This window comes from Pagrus pagrus, assembly GCF_965226575.1.
Source record: "Pagrus pagrus genome assembly, chromosome: 16".
In the NCBI taxonomy this organism is placed as follows: Eukaryota; Metazoa; Chordata; class Actinopteri; order Spariformes; family Sparidae; genus Pagrus; species Pagrus pagrus.
This window is the reverse complement of record NC_140200.1, coordinates 6,145,697-6,151,890: the sequence shown is the minus strand read 5'-3', so window position 1 is coordinate 6,151,890 and position 6,194 is coordinate 6,145,697.

Genomic DNA, 6,194 nt, shown 5'->3' with positions numbered 1-6,194 from the left:
ACGCGGGAGCCGACGGCAATGACAGGCCATAGAAATTAGCTTGCAAATGGAAACCCCCCCTTCAGTACAAAGCATCGTAATGGATGTAGTTTGTGAAAAATGTGCCCAGAAACAAATTACCTGCGAAGCAAACACTTTGCTACGTACACAGTAAGTGAAAAACAGCCATAAATGCATCCATCAAATGCAGAGAAAAATCATTCACCCGTGCTGTTTAGTCTCTCATCTGAACATCCCCTTCTGCGAAAGGTTGCCTCCATCACTTTCTGCACATCCGTCTATCGCTTAGCCAAGTGGAAAAAGAGCAAAAGGGTGTGAAAGACCTCTGTGTGTGTGTGTGTGTGTGTGTGTGTGTGTGTGTGTGTGCATCTTTCCCTCCAGTTTCCTCCCGTCTTCCTTGTCTGATTTTCAAACACAAGCCAGCCGCTCTGCTCTCAGCGTTTTTCTGCCCCGCGCGTCGCTCAAGTGTGTACTGACCTTGTGTGCTGAGAGCAGCGCGGCTCCAGACGGTCAGGTGAGGCCACCGTGTCTACATTGTTCTGCTTCATCTGGCCCACATATAGTCAGACAGCTACCTGTGTCCCTATTACAGACGAAGGGCTTATGTGTCTGCATGGCTTCAGACAATGGGGTTGTCCCCAGGTGGCCCAGATACTGGAAGATAATAAAGGTTATGTGTGTGTTCCAGACAATCACATTGGAAGAGCATCCTTGTACGGCCCTGTTGAGCCCGAGCTGACAGGCAGCAGGATTACCGCTCGAGAGGTTACCACGGTTTTATCTCCCAGATGCACGGTCACGAGCACGTGACTAACAACACGCTGGCTGACTGGGGGAACGGGCTAACAATGTGAGCGCTCATATATTTTTGATCAGGCAGAAGTGGCATTTAGTGTCGAGTGAACTCTGATGATCTTTTTTATCTGCAACCAGGCAGAACTGAGAAGATCGACATTATAATCAGGGTTCGATCCTTATCCACATGTTGGTCCGTGGATGGTTTGCAGTAATGTCTGAGAAATATACCTTTAAAGGGTTTCATTTTCATTAAAAAAAGGACATTTTTGCCAAAAAGTGGTTACCATGCACATCGAATTATGTCTTCAGACTAGCATTAAGATGTCAAGGTGCAATGTGTAAGAATTGGCAAACTATTGAAGGTCACTCCAAACAAATAGGGGGCAGCGTGTCACCAGAGTAACTGCTGCGCTGTTAGCTAGTTAGCTGTTAGCTCGGTTAGCCATGCAGCTAGTAGTTAAGTTTGTTTTCTTAGTCTTAGTTCGGTAAAGGAGAGAAACTTCTTGACACTTTTTTTTGGTTTATTTTGTTTGTTTTTTTTACAATAAAAGCGCGAAAAAAATAAAGAAGCAGGTATTCTTATCTAAGAAGCCAGAACCAGTACATTTTTGTTTGTTTTCTACCCAAAAAATATTTATCAATTATTAATCAATTGACTGACTCATCATTTAAGCCCTAAACTAAAATAAAACATATCCTGAACACACAGAAAATATCCCATAAAGTTTAACTGCAGTGTCGTCTAACAGCCGCTTCATGTGTCACCAGGGCACTCGGGAGGTAACACCTCGATGATACATCATTATCATGTTCAAACTGTGCTGTGAAAAGGAAAAAGCCACAAGAGGACAGTTGATAGCATATAGATAGAGTGCTATTTATATGCTATCAACTGTCTTCCCCTTGGAAACTGAAGAAATAGGACTGTTTGTTCAGGCTGAAAACGGACTCTGGTCCAGGGGAATTAACAGGGAGGACTCATGTTTACGTGGTTCCCACTTAAACTCCATCTGCTTCGTCGTACACAGTGGAGTGTCTTCAACTAAAAGTATATCTACCGTGTAAGTCAGTTTTGAATATGTACCAGCGTCTTTGTGGCTTTCGTGTCCAGGTGGATAAAAGATTTTGCATCTTTCCAGGGTCTGAGCAACGACATGAACAGCTTGTAATGCATCATTAGCGTCATGCTAAAGTGTGAGCACGAGGAGCAGGGATTTTTTTTTTTTTTCTACTGTCGTCCGTCACAACTCGTACCACCGTCTGAGTTTTACCCTTCTGACCTTTTATTCCTTTTTAGCCATTGTCTTGTCAGCAGGTTTCTGAGTCTAAATCCTGTAAAATGAAATGATGGAACAGGGAAATACGCACACGTGAACACAATTTATTGTTGTATTTACTTTGACACAGCTGAAGGGTTTTGACACATTATTGTGCTGTGATTGTCGCTCATCATTACCTCCACCGAGGAAGTTTTGTTTTCACCCGTGTCCGTTGGTTTGTTGGCGAGGTTACACGAAAACTACTGAACAGATTTCCACAAAACTTGGATGGAGGATGGGTCTCTGGCCAGAATAGACCCCGTTAACTTTTGGAGCGGATATGGATAAAGAAATGGATCCAGGACGTTTTTGGACGTTGTTAATTTCTAAGGGAAAAACATCTGGCGTATTTATATGGCTGGTATCTATTAGTGAGTTTAAAAGGGTCTGTTGGGCCTTGGCGGAGGTATGTGATCTACTGAGTGCCATTCTAGTCTTTCCCATGTTTCTTGTAACCTCAGCTGCTGTCTGGTTAACATCTATAAACAAATGTAAATAGTGAAATTTAAAAAAAGATTACTGTAAATGGTCGACAAGCAACATATTTTCTGATTCTAGACCTAAGGATTTATCAACACCATGATTTGGTAACATATTTATCGTCCTTTTAGACTATTTTATTATATTTATATATGTTTTTAAGGATTTTAGTTTTATAGTCAATATACTAGAAATAAGTGTTAACTAACTATTTCTTAGGCAGCATTACATCCATGCTGATTACACTCTATTCAGCCACAAGGCAACCACATCTAAATACAATTGTCGCTGTATGAACTTTCTATCTTAATGACATTTTTTGTAGATATGTGCAGCTTAATTTCTTTTTATTCCCTTGAGAAAATTACTTTCACGACACTCCGAGCTCAGTGTTTAAATCCTTAAGCGTAATTTCATTAACTTTGTCTTGTCGCGTTGTGTCCCCCGTAAGGAAGTTCCTCTTGTAAAATCTGGATGAACCTTAAGGGAAGACAGCTCTTGTGTGTGTGTGTGTGTGTGTGTGTGTGTGTGTGTGTAAGGCTCGATGCCGGGCCGCTGCTGGGCCCGGTCCCAAGTCCCCGGCTTTGATGCTGAGGACTTTGAAGCCGAGTGTCAAGCATCAAAGAAACTGGGACTGGGCTGCACCCCAACCCTCCGTCCTCCGGGTTGGGGGTGGAGGGGGGAGGCAGAACGGGTGAGGTGCAAGGTGTGACTTCGCTCAAGAGGACTTCAGGTGCTGCAGAGCTTCATCGAGAGAGGAAAAGATGAAGAGCTGGATACAAGACCATCTCAGACCCCCAGGGTGGTGTGATGAGTCACTTTCTGGCTCCCGGTCCTCACAAACATCACCCAGCACACACACACACACAGACCCAGACACAGAATCAGATCCACGCAGATGTACCCACACCACACTTCAGAGTAAAGTAATGCACCGCTGAAAGCTTTTCCTGAAATCTGATTGGATGTAGTCACAATGGGGGTCGACGCTCCAAACTTTTGAGCACTGTTTCCATGGCGATAGGTTCTGACATCTCCTGTCGTGACAAGATTTTTTTTTATTTTTTTATTTTATGTTTTCCTTTTGGTTGAAGGACCAGGGGAGGGGAGGGAGGGGGTTGCACGGGAGATTTGAACACTGACAGTCAGAGACGGCTGTCAGAACATCCTGATCGAGGGAAGGAAAGGCAACGCACCACGTTTCCAGTCTGGAACGACAGTACAGCGCTCCGACTGCAGGCAAAAACAATGAACCCAAGTGACCTCATCTGAGAGCAGAGAGGGAGAGAGACACAGAGTCTTTTAACCACGCACAAAAACCACTGACGTATTTGGATTTTCAATGGCGCATCCAGCCCAGAGGAATATTTCCTCTTAGGTAATTGGGCTACAATGTGTCGATAATGAGGCACTTTGCCTTTTTTGTGGGAGACATTCTGCATCCTCATTAGGCCAGTCATTTAGGGACATAGCCTATTGTACAATATTTAGTTCTCTTACAATATAAACATAGTAATTGTCTTACCCTAAAAATAGTACGTGTGGGATCCGTCACATGAAAACACAGTCGTGAATCAACCGGATGAATGAGCGCAGTGTCTTTTTCCACTGTGTCATCGTCGTGACCGTCACACGTTTGCAATTCCGAGGCTACAAATTGTCCGGGTCTGTTTGTTTACTGAAACCCCGCAGGTTCATCTGGGTTCAGTGCAGATCCCAGCAGGGGTGCTAGACATAAGAGGGTGGGCGGGTGCCAATCGTCACTGTTGTCTTCAAATGAATAGAGGAACTTAAGTGACCTCAGACGAGCCGGTGTTAGGGCAACTGTGACTGGCTGATGGCAGCACCTAGCAACATCTCCGAAAGAAGTGCCGGCAAAGTGTCCTTCAGAGTATACTCTATGAAAATGACTGCTGGTGAATTGTCCTCGTTTAATACTGCTGTGTGCTTTAAAGAGGTCACATGATGCTGATTTTCAGGTTCATACTTTTATTTGTTGGTCCTAGTAGAATAGGTTTACATACTTTAATTTTCAAAAACCACATTATTTTTCTCATATGGTGCATTGCTGCAGCATCCCTTTTCACACTGTGTCTTGAACGCTCCGTTTATGCTACAGAGTGAGACATCTCACCTCTGTTCAATCTTCGATGAGAGCTGCACATGCTCATCACTTAACGGGCAGGATGTAGCCAATCAGAGGCCGGAGTAGGGTGCGTCATGCCGAGCAAGGTAGCGTGATCTAAAATAACGCCGCAGTAGCAGCTGATGACTGACTGGAGTGTACATATTTTATAATAAATATATAAAAATATATATTTATATAACGCCTGTTACATAGTGACGCACATAAGTTGCGTCAGTAAAGGCTCGACTCCAAACCAGGCTTCAGGCGGTGCAGGAGCAGTGTTTACTGTGGGAGAGAGTCACTCCCTCTGGCGTGGACTTTTTCACTTTGCAGACCTTTTACATGCACAAAAATGCCTCATAACACAATAAATTAAAGGCAAAAACCCCAAAAGCATAATATGACCTATTTAAGTAGTTCAAAGCTGACACATAAGACAACACAGCACATCTTTCAGAGAGAATGTGATAAGTCTTGTTCTTGCAGTAGAGCTGCACCATGAAAAAATACTGTCTGGATCTCTAATACGTTGTTGTAAGGTTTCATAATTCATGGTAAAGATGCTTTAATTTAAATAATGTCAACAGTAAGACACTGATCTGTATTTCTTTCTGTGTTTAACCAACTATGAAACCTTCATTAAAAGGTTCCCATTCTGCAGTAGAAATATTAGTCTATGTTGACTTTACAGAGATGTAGAAACACTTGATTTACACCTTTGGTAATGTTAGTATAGTAGTGTGGTGCAGGTGTAACTGACAGTAATATTTATAATGAGGATAAGACTCTTGAGATGAATCATCTGGCTTTCATGGGTGTTGTATGTTTAACAAGTTTGTCCAGCAGGTGGCAGCAAAGGACTACATTTACATTTAAACTGGTCAAAATCCACACAGGTCAGTACAATTCATATTTATTGGGATTAGTAACTTTGGTTTCTTTCTTCAGGTTTTCATGCTGTTTTATATGACTTGTGAGTAATGAGTGTTGGCCTCCATAAATATGCATTTTTTTAAGAATTTAAATATATATATAACATGAATGCTTGTATCAAAATCAAATTTTTTTAGTCATTCTGCTATATAACCAGCTGACACGTTGCACCTTCATATTTCAATTAAATGCATGATTTGCTCATTCAATGTAAAATGGTGCAAATTTGTTTTTATATTTACAGCACAACAGTCAAGTTATCTTGTAGTTACCTCTCACCAATGTCCGTGTCGGTTGGTTGATTTGTCAGCAGGATTTTATAATAACTACAGAACTGATTTCCATGAAACGGTGGAGGATGGTCCGGCCCAGAATAGACCCCATTAATTTTTGGCGCGGATCAGTATACAAGCAACGGATCCAGGAATTTTCTCTCACTCTATTTAACATTTTTTTTATTAACTTCTCAGGGAATAATGCATGGATCCTAAAATCAGGCATAATTAGGTGGTTGGTATCTATGAGTATGCACTCTA